The sequence below is a fragment of the Procambarus clarkii genome, chromosome 63, assembly GCF_040958095.1.
Source record: "Procambarus clarkii isolate CNS0578487 chromosome 63, FALCON_Pclarkii_2.0, whole genome shotgun sequence".
Lineage (NCBI taxonomy): Eukaryota > Metazoa > Arthropoda > Malacostraca > Decapoda > Cambaridae > Procambarus > Procambarus clarkii.
Genome location: NC_091212.1, coordinates 30403527 through 30416008, shown reverse-complemented (window position 1 = coordinate 30416008; position 12482 = coordinate 30403527). Strand labels below are relative to the sequence as shown.

General features: G+C 38.0%; 1 long non-coding RNA gene across 1 annotated transcript in view; it reads right to left on the bottom strand.

Annotated features, from left to right (window-relative positions):
- Positions 1–11546, bottom strand: part of LOC138354489 (uncharacterized) — an 18128-nt gene extending 6582 nt beyond the window's left edge. The window contains exon 1 of the long non-coding RNA XR_011223586.1: positions 11055–11546. This is a non-coding gene — a long non-coding RNA (uncharacterized lncRNA). The remainder of the gene's footprint in view (positions 1–11054) is intronic.
- Positions 11547–12482: the final 936 nt, after the last annotated feature.

Sequence of the window (12482 nt, the reverse complement as noted above, 5' to 3'; positions counted from 1 at the left end):
CATAGACGACGTTAGTCTCTTTTAAAGCGTTCTGTTTTGTGTCTGGAGAGTTTCTCATGAGTAGGCTGGCCGTTTTTCTGGTTTTATAGTAAATCGTCAGTTGTATCCTCTGATTTTTGTCTGTAGGGATAACGTTTCTATTAACAATATCTTTCAGGACCCTTTCCTCCGTTTTATGAGCTGTGGAAAAGAAGTTTCTGTAAAATAGTCTAATAGGGGGTATAGGTGTTGTGTTAGTTGTCTCTTCAGAGGTTGCATGGCTTTTCACTTTTTCACTTTTTGGAAAGTGAAAAGCCATGCAACCTCTGAAGAGGACAACTAACACAACACCTATACCCCCTATTAGACTATTTTACAGGAACTTCTTTTCCACAGCTCATAAAACGGAGGAAAGGGTCCTGAAAGATATTGTTAATAGAAACGTTATCCCTACAGACAAAAATCAGAGGATACAACTGACGATTTACTATAAACCAAGAAAAACGGCCAGCCTACTCATGAGAAACCTCTCCAGACACAAACAGAACGCTTTAAAAGAGACTAACGTCGTCTATGCCTTCAAATGCCCACTTGGGGACTGTAAGCTCCAAAAAACCCAGTATATAGGCAAGACACAAACATCTCTTTCTAGGCGTTTAACGATGCATAAGCAACAGGGCTCCATTAAGGAACATATAATCTCTTCCCACAACCAAACCATCGCCAGAGAAATCCTAGTAAACAACACAGAAATCATCGATAGATACAGCGATAGCAGGCGGCTTGACGTTTGCGAGGCACTACACATCAAGAAGTCAACACCAGCAATCAACAGCCAATTATTGCACAACTATATTCTACCCACCTCAAGACTCCGCTCCAATATAGAAGCATCAAGAAATATGGATCAATAGGCTTTCTACAAACACTTCTATTCAATACCCATTGTTTGTGTTCTGTCTTGTGTTGATACTTTTAATACCCTATTAATATCCCCTCTTGTTCTGTCTTGTGTTAATGCCACATCACCCCTCCCACCTCACTCAAATGTAGATATAAAATCGGAGATACGTAAGTTCTAATCAGTTTGTGTATTTGTGAACTAAAGTCTTTGAAAATGTAATAAGTTTTACGAAACGCGCCCGTGTCGCGTCAGACTAGAAATAAAAATGAATTTTGGAGAATTGATTTTGATTTACCTCCAACAGTGAAGCGTAATGTACGAAAGATTGAGAAAATTAGTGTTAGAATTGTTAATCTTACTTTTTCGGTCATATTTAATAATATATGTCTACAGGAAAGACTGCTACCAAAATATATAATATATATAATATATATATATATATATATATATAATATATATAATATATATATATATATATATATATATTATATATATATATATATATGTCGTACCTAATAGCCAGAACGTACTTATCAGCCTACTATTCAAGGCCCGATTTGCCTAATAAGCCAAGTTTTCATGAATTAATGTTTTTTCGTCTACCTAACCTACCTAACATAACCTAACCTAGCTTTTTTGGCTACCTAACCTAACCTTACCTATAAATATTAGGTTAGGTTAGGTATGGTTGGTTAGGTTCGGTCATATATCTACGTTAATTTTAACTCCAATAAAAAAAAATTGACCTCATACATAGAGAAAAGGTTGCTTTATCATTTCATAAGAAAAAAATTATAGTAAATATATTAATTCAGGAAAACTTGGCTTATTAGGCAAATCGGGCCTTGAATAGTAGGCTGAGAAGTGAGTTCTGGCTACTAGGTACGACATATATATATATATATATATATATATATATATATTATATATATATATTATATATATATTATATATATATGTATATATATATATATATTCAATACTACGTTATGATATATATATATATATATATGTCGTACCTAGTAGCCAGAACTCACTTTTTGGCCTACTATTCAAGGCCCGATTTGCCTAATAAGCCAAGTTTTCCTGAATTAATATATTTTTTCTAATTTTTTTCTTATGAAATGATAAAGCTACCCATTTCCTAACATAGGTTAGGTTTGGTTAGGTAGCCGAAAAAGTTAGGTTAGGTTAGGTTAGGTAGGTTAGGTAGTCGAAAAACAATTAATTCGTGAAAACTTGGCTTATTAGGCAAATCGGGCCTTGAATAGTAGGCCAAAAAGTGAGTTCTGGCTACTAGGTACGACATATATATATATATTATATATAATATATATATATATATATATATATATATATATATATATATATATATTATATATATATATATATATATATATATATATAATATATATATATATATATATATTATGTCGTACCTAGTAGCCAGAACTCACTTCTCAGCCTACTATGCAAGGCCCGATTTGCCTAATAAGCCAAGTTTTCCTGAATTAATATATTTTCTATAATTTTTTTCTTATGAAATGATAAAGCTGCCCTTTTCACTATGTATGAGGTCATTTTTTTTATTTGAGTTAAAATTAACGTAGATATATGACCGAACCTAACCAACCCTACCTAACCTAACCTAACCTATCTTTATAGGTAAGGTTAGGTTAGGTAGCCAAAAAAAGCTAGGTTAGGTTAGGTTAGGTAGGTTAGGTAGACGAAAAAACATTAATTCATGAAAACTTGGCTTATTAGGCAAATCGGGCCTTGCATAGTAGGCTGAGAAGTGAGTTCTGGCTACTAGGTACGACATATATATATATATATATATATATATATATATATATATATATGTATATATATAATATATATATATATATATATGTCGTACCTAATAGCCAGAACGCACTTCTCGGCCTACTGTCCAAGGCCCGATTTGCCTAATAAGCCAAGTTTTCCTGAATTAATATTTTCTCTAACTTTTTTCTTATGAAATGATAAAGCTACCCATTACATTACGAATGAGGTCAATTTTTTTTTATTGGAGTTAAAATTAACGTAGATATATGACCGAACCTAACCAACCCTACCTAACCTAACCTAACCTATCTTTATAGGTTAGGTTAGGTTAGGTAGCCGAAAATGTTAGGTTAGGTTAGGTTAGGTAAGTTAGGTAGACGAAAAACAATTAATTCATGAAAACTTGGCTTATTAGGCAAATCGGGCCTTGAATAGTAGGCATAGAAGTGAGTTCTGGCTACTAGGTACGACATATATATATATAATATATATATATATATATATATATATATATATATGTCGTACCTAGTAGCCAGAACGCACTTCTCAGCCTACTATGCAATGCCTGATTTGCCTAATAAGCCAAGTTTTCATGAATTAATATATTTTCTCTAATTTTTTTCTTATGAAATGATAAAGCTACCCATTTCATTATGTATGAGGTAAATTTTTTTTTATTGTAGTTAAAATTAACGTAGATATATGACCAAACCTAACCAACCCTACCTAACCTAACCTAACCTATCTTTATAGGTTAGGTTAGGTTAGGTTAGGTAGCCGAAAAAGTTAGGTTAGGTACTGTTAGGTTAGGTTAGGTTACCTGTTACTCAGATCACAACTTAATTGAAGTTCTGACAACCATGGGGAGTAGACCTTCAAAACCCGTCCAGATTCCCGGTGGAGGAGATTTCAGCAAATTCAACTTCAATAATAAACAGATAAACTGGGAGCAAATAAACCAGGACTTCACAGAAATAAACTGGGAAGAACAGCTAGAAAATGCAAACCTGAACCAATGTCTGGAAAAAATAAGCTCAGTAGCACTAGAAATATGTTCAAACTGCATACCTCTAAGAAAAAAGAGGAAGAGATGCAGATTGGAACGGGAACGTCGTTCCCTATATAGGCGAAGAAAACGAATCGCGGAACAACTTGAGAGTCGCACCCTATCTTAAGAACGGCGAAGAAGGTTAGGTAGAGAAATAGAAACAATTGAACGGAAGCTACAAGAATCATACAAAACCCAGGAGAGGCAAAGAGAGCAAAAGGCCATCAGTGAAATAGAAAGAAATCCGAAATATTTTTTCTCCTATGCAAAATCAAGATCAAAAACCACATCTAGTATCGGGCCCCTGCGAAAGGGAGATGGAACTTTCACCGATGACAACAAAGAAATGAGCGAGCTACTGAGGACGCAGTACGACTCTGTTTTCAGCGAGCCATTAAACACACTAAAGGTTGATAACCCAAATGAATTTTTCATGGGTACGATACCAACATCAAATCATATATCAGACTTCACCCTATCCCCACTGGATTTTGAAGAAGCCATAAACAGTACGCCTATGTACTCTGCACCAGGCCCGGATTCTTGGAACTCCATATTCATAAAGAACTGTAAAAAACCACTATCGCAGGCCCTCCACATTCTGTGGAGACAAAGCCTAAATACTGGTGTTATCCCTGACATACTAAAAACAGCAGAGATAGCACCACTTCATAAAGGAGGAAATAAGGCTGAGGCAAAAAATTACAGACCGATAGCGCTAACATCGCACATCATAAAAATTTTTGAGAGAGTGCTAAGAAGTAAGATCACAAAATACATGGAATCACAGCAACTCCATAACCCCGGACAACATGGTTTCAGAACAGGGCGCTCTTGCCTGTCGCAGTTGCTGGACCACTATGATATGGCATTAGATGCTATGGAAGACAAACATAACGCGGATGTAATTTACACAGATTTCGCAAAAGCTTTTGATAAATGTGACCATGGTGTTATTGCACATAAAATGCGTTCAAAAGGAATTACCGGAAAAATAGGCAGATGGATCTACAATTTCCTGACCAACAGAACCCAATGTGTAATAGTCAACAAAATAAATCCAGCCCATCAACCGTGAAGAGCTCAGTCCCCCAGGGTACTGTGCTTGCTCCAGTACTTTTTCTCATCCTCATTTCGGACATAGACAAGAACACAACCTATAGCACTGTATCATCCTTTGCAAATGACACTAGGATCTTCATGAGAGTAGGCAACATAGAGGACACGGCAAACCTCCAGTCAGATGTAGATCAGGTCTTTCTATGGGCTACAGAAAATAATATGGTGTTTAACGAAGATAAGTTCCAGCTCATGCGCTATGGAAAAAATGAAAATATAAAAACGGAAACCACGTACAAACTCAGGCAAATCATAACATAGAACGAAAAGGCAATGTAAAGGATCTGGGTGTACTCATGTCGGAAGACCTTACCTTTAAAGAACACAATAAAGTAGCCCGTCACAACTGCAAGAAAAACTGACAGGTTGGATAACAAGAACTTTCACACTAGAGATGCTATACCGATGATGATACTTTTCAAAACGCTTGTGCTCTCTAGAGTAGAGTACTGCTGCACAATGACAGCACCTTTCAAAGCTGGAGAAATTGCTGACCTGGAGAGCGTGCAGAGATCCTTTACTGCTAGAATCCACTCAGTAAAACATCTAAACTATTGGGACCGACTAAAGAGCCTAAAACTGTACTCCCTTGAGCGCAGGCGGGAGAGGTACATAATAATTTACACGTGGAAAATATTAGAGGGGCTGGTCCCAAACCTGCACACAGAAATAACATCACATGAGACCAGAAGACATGGCAGGATGTGCAGAATACCCCCGTTGAAAAATCAGAGGTGCAACTGGTACTCTGAGAGAGAACTCTATCAACATCAGAGGTCCGAGACTGTTCAACACGCTTCCACTACACATAAGGGGCATAACTGGCCGACCCCTCACAGTGTTTCAAGAGAGAACTGGATAAGCACCTCCAAAGGATACCTGATCAACCAGGCTGTGACTCATATGTCAGGCTGCTCGCAGCCGCGTCCAACAGCCTGGTAGATCAGTCCGGCAACCAGGAGGCCTGGTCGACGACCGGGCCGCGGGGACGCTAAGCCCCGGAAGCACCTCAAGGTAACCTCAAGGTAGGTAAGGTTAGGTAGTCGAAAAACAATTAATTCATGAAAACTTGGCTTATTAGGCAAATTGGGCCTTGTATAGTAGGCTGAAAAGTGCGTTCTGGCTATTAGGTACGACATATATATATGTATAAATATATATATATATATATAATATATATATATATATATATATATATATATATATATATATATATATATGTATATATATCATATATACATATATATATATATATATTTATATATATATATTATGTATATATTATCATATATCATATATATATATATTATATATATATATATATATATATATATAATCTATATATTATATATATATATATTATATATAATATATATATATATATATATGTCGTACCTAATAGCCAGAACGCACTTCTCAGCCAACTATGCAAGGCCCGATTTGCCTAATAAGCCAAGTTTTCCTGAATTAATATATTTTCTCTAATTTTTTTCTTATGAAATGATAAAGCTTCCCATTTCATTATGTATGAGGTCAATATTTTTTTATTGGAGTTAAAATTAACGAAGATATATGACCGAACCTAACCAACCCTACCTAACCTAACCTAACCTATCTTTATAGGTTAGGTTAGGTTAGGTAGCCGAAAACGTTAGGTTAGGTTAGGTTAGGTTAGGTTAGGTAGGTTAGGTAGTCGAAAAACAATTAATTCATGAAAACTTGGCTTATTAGGCAAATCGGGCCTTGCATAGTAGGCATAGAAGTGAGTTCTGGCTACTAGGTACGACATATATATATATATATATATATATATATGTATATATATATATATATATATATTATATATATATATTAGTATATTTTGGTAGCAGTCTTTCCTGTAGACATATATTATTAAATATGACCGAAAAGTAAGATTAATAATTCTAACACGAATTTTCTCAATCTTTCGTACATTACGCTTCACTGTTGGAGGTAAATCAAAAATCACTTCTCCAAAATTCATTTTTATTTCTAGTCTGACGCGACACGGGCGCGTTTCGTAAAACTTATTACATTTTCAAAGACTTCACAAATACACAACTGATTAGAACTTACGTATCTCTGATTTTATATCTACATTTGAGTGAGGTGGGAGGGTGATGTGGCATTAACACAAGACAGAACAAGAGGGGATATTAATAGGGTATTAATATATATATATATATATATATTATATATATCAAGGGAGTACAGTTATATATATGTCGTACCTAGTAGCCAGAACGCACTTCTCAACCTACTATGCAAGGCCCGATTTGCCTAATAAGCCAAGTTTTCATGAATTAATTGTTTTTCGACTACCTAACCTACCTAACCTACCTAACCTAACCTAACCTAACTTTTTCGGCTACTTAACCTAACCTAACCTATAAAGATAGGTTAGGTTAGGTTAGGTAGGGTTGGTTAGGTTCGGTCATATATCTACGTTAATTTTAACTCCAATAAAAGAAAATTGACCTCATATATAATGAAATGGGTAGCTTTATCATTTCATAAGAAAAAAATTAGAGAAAATATATTAATTCAGGAAAACTTGGATTATTAGGCAAATCGGGCCTTACATAGTAGGCCGAGAAGTGCGTTCTGGCTACTAGGTACGACATATATATATATATATATGTCGTACCTAGTAGCCAGAACTCACTTTTCAGCCTACAATGCAAGGCCCGATTTGCCTAATAAGCCAAGTTTTCCTGAATTAATATATTTTCTCTAATTTTTTTCTTATGAAATGATAAGCAACCCATTTCATTATGTAAGAGGTCAATTTTTTTTATTGGAGTTAAAATTAACGTAGATATATGACTGAACCTAACCAACCCTACCTAACCTAACCTAACCTATCTTTATAGGTTAGGTTAGGTTAACGTAGCCGAAAAAGTTAGGTTAGGTTAGGTTAGGTAGGTTAGGTAGTCGAAAAGCAATTAATTCATGAAAACTTGGCTTATTAGGCAAATCGGGCCTTGCATAGTAGGCTCAGAAGTGAGTTCTGGCTACTAGTACGACATAATATAATATATATATATATATATATAATATATATATATATATATATATATATTATAATATATATATATATTAATATATATATATATATATTTATATATCTGCAGTTAAAATTCTCAGTGTTAAAGAGAGTGAAAATGTTAGGTCTATCGCTTACAATGCGTATTTTTGGCTATTTTCTCAGCAAGCTTGGAGTAGCCCTTGTATGTGGTGTTCTTGGACATGCTGGCGAGACTAGCGGGTGGCTCGGATTGTCATGGAGACCATCACCTGTTGTTTACAAACGTTGCCATGGGAACACTGAACATGGCGGCTGACATCATATGTGAATTTAGTCGTCATGGAAAACCATCAGCTGTGTTTACACGCGTTGCCAAGGAAACAGGAAGGAAACTTTAGGAAAGGGGGCTATGGTTATTTTCTTGTGACAATTTTTACCTGTGGAATAAATGAAGCTGTGACCGTTGCAACCCCCACCACTTTGATGTTGTATTTCTACTTTGCAGGAAAATGTGGTTGTATGTATTGTGAATATTGCATCGCGGGTGACGAAATATATTTTGATTGCATCGTACAAACAAAAATAGCAATTAAACTCCATAAATGGTTTTATTTAATATTCCACATACAACGAGCCAGTCACACAGGATTATGGTGGCGCCAGGCAGTTTAGCAATTCAAAAGTAACACCTTTTCTAGTGTTAATTGTTCACACGTTGAGAAGAGGTCAGGTCACATCAGTTGACCTCACTGTCTGCTCAGCTGATAATTCCAGACGGGTGGCTGTGTTGTTTCCATCAAACAAGCCGCTGTCTAGGTGGTTATCTTGAGATGATTTCGGGGCTTAGTGTCTCCGCGGCCCAGGTCCTCGACCAGGCCTTCATTTTTTTGTTATCCCCCCCCCCCCCAGGAAGCAACCCGTAGCAGCTGTCTAACTCCCAGGTACTTATTTACTTCTAGGTAACAGGGACATCAGGGTGAAAGAAACATTTTGCCCATTTGTTTCCGCCTCCACCGGGGGAGGTGGGGTTGGAAGATAACCGGAGGCTATCTCCTGGTAGGCGAGGTTTAGCTCCCGGTTTCCCTTAAATACTCGCGGAACTGTACTTAGACACAGAAATACAGAGACAGAGGCCTCGCTGCACCAGAGAGGTTCCAGCAGCTGAGGCCAGGTGGGGACTGTCTGTCAGCCCCCCCCCCCACTCTACTATTTTATACTTAGAGAGTTTGGTGAGTGAACTTCTAAGGTTGATGTATAGTGTATTTTTATATTTAAGTGGTGTATGATTTGCGGGGGAAGTCAGCCGTAGTTGTTCTCAATTTCTTGTGTGGTGACTCTTATTCTGAATTAATGTTGATATTTGAACATCAAGTGAAGTGGTTGAATTATGATACCCATAATAGTAAATATATAAATTATTAACTTTCTTTTTAAATGGTCTTTAAGACTTTGTTATGCAAGCCCCTCTGGAATCTCCGCCAGCAGACTTTAAGATTATGGTTCTTGAAGGAAAAAAGAACCAGACTAATCCTCATCTGCTACGTAATATTGCACAGATGTATATAGAAGCAAACTTGCCATCTGACAGCTTTACTTACTTCACAGATGGATCAGTAGACTAGCAGCGGAGCTGCAGTTAAAGCAGGAAACTCTGTAAATAGTTGGAGACTCTCAAATGGGTGTTCAACTTTACAGACAGATGCTAGCCATTCAAAAGGCTTTGGAACATGTTTTTGCTGAACACCGACAACATGTTATCATACAGATTCTAGAACTGCCATTGAAACCTTGCAACAAGAACACATACGTGATAACATCCATCTGATCACAAATGTCATATCATTAATGCAAACACTCAAACGTCAAGGCCGTCGGGTACTTATCAACTGGGTGCCAAGTCATGTGGGAATAATAGGAAATGACGTTGCAGACGAAGCTGCAAAATTTTCAACTAAGAGAAGAGATGTAGACATTTACATACCACAGAGTCTATTACAGACTAAGAAAGTAATTAGAAACAGAGCAATGCAAAAGATGTACATTGACCACAACACACAGTTGCAACATCAGGATCTGCTGGTTGGTACAAGAATTCAACCATCACCGAACCACTTAGTTTGATGAAAGGGAGCAGTAGAGCAACAGAAGTACACTACCATCGCATCAGGCTTGGATACCCATGTGCATGGGAAATAGGCTTACAGGTTCCGGAAGATGAGAGGAAATGTCAACAGTGTGTCGACGACCGGGCCGCGGGGACGCTAAGCCCAGGAAGCACCTCAAGGTAACCTCAAGGTAACTGTAGAGAAATGCCCGACAGACCACTGGAATATTATTTAACGCAGTGCACAGTTACAACCACAACAGACCATTGGAACATTATCTAACACAGTGCAGGGTCACAAACCCATTAAGATTTCAACTAAGATTCAACAGAGCAGAAGAAGTTGTTAAACACATGGGACAAAATCTTACTGAAGCGACCATACGAGTCATAAATACTCATACTCCGCCCAAGTAAAACAGAAACAAGCAACACTTAGTGGGGGCCAGCCAGAGGCTTAGGCCCGCGCAGGAATATCCCTGCAAAAAAAAAAATCCATTCCTTCCTTGTCATATAATTAACTATTGAATAGATGGTGTCATTACTTTCTACTCTTTTACTTTCTTCCTTTCTCTCTCATTCTAAACTTTCCGTTTCCCCTGAAGTTCTTCCTCACACCTCCCACCTCTCTACCTCCTTCATCCTATGAGGTTTCTCCTTTTCTTTCTCTAATTTCCGATACGATACAGCAAGACAGCTCAAACTTTTTAAAATAGTTGTAAATTACGTAATTTATTAATCCATGTAAACACACAGATAACGTGATGCATCAAATGAACAAATTCACAAGGGCCGTGACGAGGATTCGAACCTGCGTCCGGGAGCATCCCAGACACTCAGCCGATTAAGGCAGTGTCTGGGATGCTCCCGGACGCAGGTTCGAATCCTCGTCACGGCCCTTGTGGATTTGTTCATCCATGTATAACACGCCCAGGCGGTTAATTGTGTACTGAACTTTCCTTAACCTGTTCTATTCAGATTTTCTTATGCTTCTTTAAATACTGCGAATAGAGCATTGCTTTTAAATGAGGTGTGTGCTCACCTAGATGTGCTTGCGAGGCTGACCGCTATACAGTGGCAGCTGCTGTGATGCTGGACGCAAGACCCTGATGACGCAAGACCCTGATGACGCAACCACAGGTAGTTCACTGACGAGTGTTGTAATATTCCGCTCCCAACGACAGCTGTCAGCCACAGGTGTGACAGATGTAGCACAGGTGTGACAGCTGTCAGCCACAGGTGTGACAGCTGTCAGCAGCAGGTGTGACAGCTGTCAGCCACAGGTGTGGTGCTGGAGGGAGCCCGCATACCTTGAGAGTAGCCTCCTCTGTTCAAGCCGTATAGCCTTGCCACCCACGCAATGTGCTATTTTTTCCTCTGTTGAAAATAATATATTATGTCATTGGCCACGTTGCAAAAATCTGAAAAAAAGTTCGCAATTAAAAGGATTTTGGTCGTGTTGTTTTGATTGTAAAGAGTGAAGTGTAGATGATGTGAGGCGTCAAGAGCATGACCCTCGCAGTGTTAAACATACTACCAGTGACTCACGTCTTGCTGACGGCAGCTATATATATATATCGGCCGGATGTAGTGCGTAATTAAGGTCGTTGACACAAAGCTTTCCCTAATGAAGCATGTTGTACGAATCCTGTTTGACAATAATGTAGATTTCACAACTCTTGACAAGCTGACCCACGGCCATGCTGTCTGGAGACCGGAGACGGATCTCGTTCATTGTGAAAGGAACGGAAGAGGACATCGGCACAAGAAAACTTGCATAGTCCATCTACTAATAATTTCAAGCATAAATGCGGCGGCCGCGTCACTAACCGACCGAGCCTGGCGACGTTGCAATAACGGGCAAGAAATAATAACTATAATTAACCTACTCTGATGACATGAGAAGTGTACCTGGCTTCTCTGTGTATGTTCATCATAGTTTACTTTATCCTTGACCACTGTCTTGGACTACAGCATACTTGCTGCAGGATGGTCAGTGTGCTCTTAATTGTGGTGGCCTGAGTGACCCTCCAGAGGTTGATAGGAGTTAAGTTTACTGTATAATCTGACCAACACAACACAACACTTTGTGCTTTCCAATATTAACTATGGGCTCCAACCTTCAAAACGAGATGGTTTACTATAACTACATTCCCGTAATTTGTGCGTTTCTAATTTCAAGTGACTTTTTTTCTAGCCAGAAGAGTACGAACCGACACCAATCCCCTTAATGTATTAAAGGCCGATGCGCAATAGTCCTTTGGTTAGATGAGTTTGTCTAGGTTGGTGCACTCATTGTCGTTATCAGCAGCCACTCACAGCTTGCTGGGCGTGACGTCATTATCAACAGCCAATCCCGGCTTCTGAACCATCACGTCATTACCAACAGTCAGTCATAACGTCGTTATTAGCAGCCAATCTCGCCTTGAATGGCAAGTTGTCACTCATAGCCAATCACAGCCTGGAAGAT